The following is a 964-nucleotide window of genomic DNA, read 5'->3' as shown; positions in this document are numbered from 1 at the left end:
GTGTAATGTATCACATTTTACTTATCCATTCTTCGGTCAAGGGGCATTTAGGTTGTATCCAGGTTCTGGCTATGACAAACAAAGCTGCTATGAACATAGGTGAGCACATGTCCTTGTGGCATGATTGAGCTGTACTTTTCTGTATTTTGTTTATTTTTGATACAGTAACGATTTAAATATTTACTCTGCTTCAAAGTTGGTTTGTTTTCCTGTGGTGTTGTAGCTATTCTTTGTATATTTTCAAAAAGTTATTTTATTGGATGTGTGTGTTTGCAAAAATTTCTTATTTTTCTTCATTTTCTGGGTTAGAATAATTTTTTCATCAATATGTCAAGCTTTATTAAGTACGCATATTAAATGTGTCCAATTGAATTTGTGCTAATTATACCACAGTGCAGTTATTTTAAAAACACTCAATCTGGAGTTGGGTGGTGGTGGTGCCCGCCTTTAATCCCAGCACTTGAGAGGCAGGGGCAAGTGGATCTCTGTGAGTTTGAGGCTAGCCTGGTCTACAAGAGCTAGTTCCAGGACAGGCACCAAACCCTGTCTCGAAAAGTCAAAACATAAAATAAATTCTCAACCTGATCTTATGTTTTTATTTAAGTCCTTCTATATGTATTCTTCTTGCTCTCAAGTTAAATACAGAAGCACAAAGCATCACCTAAAGCAGGCCTGGCCCTGCCATTTGAAGAAATCAGCCAAACGTGGGAGACAGGGTATGTGCTAGACACCTCAGCTCAGTGAGCTGAAATGTTTGTCCTTACACATTTCTCCCCTCTATTTTTCAGACTAAGAATATGACAGAAAGATTTTAATTAGAATATGTTTATTCTAATTAAAAGTTCAGCCGGGCGGTGGTGGCGCACGCCTTTAATCCCAGCTCTCAGGAGGCAGAGGCAGGCGGATCTCTGTGAGTTCGAGGCCAGCCTGGTCTACAAGAGCTAGTTCCAGGACAGGAACCAAA

This window comes from Microtus ochrogaster, linkage group LG9, assembly GCF_000317375.1.
Source record: "Microtus ochrogaster isolate Prairie Vole_2 linkage group LG9, MicOch1.0, whole genome shotgun sequence".
Taxonomy (NCBI): Eukaryota; Metazoa; Chordata; class Mammalia; order Rodentia; family Cricetidae; genus Microtus; species Microtus ochrogaster.
Note: the sequence above shows the minus strand (reverse complement) of the source record.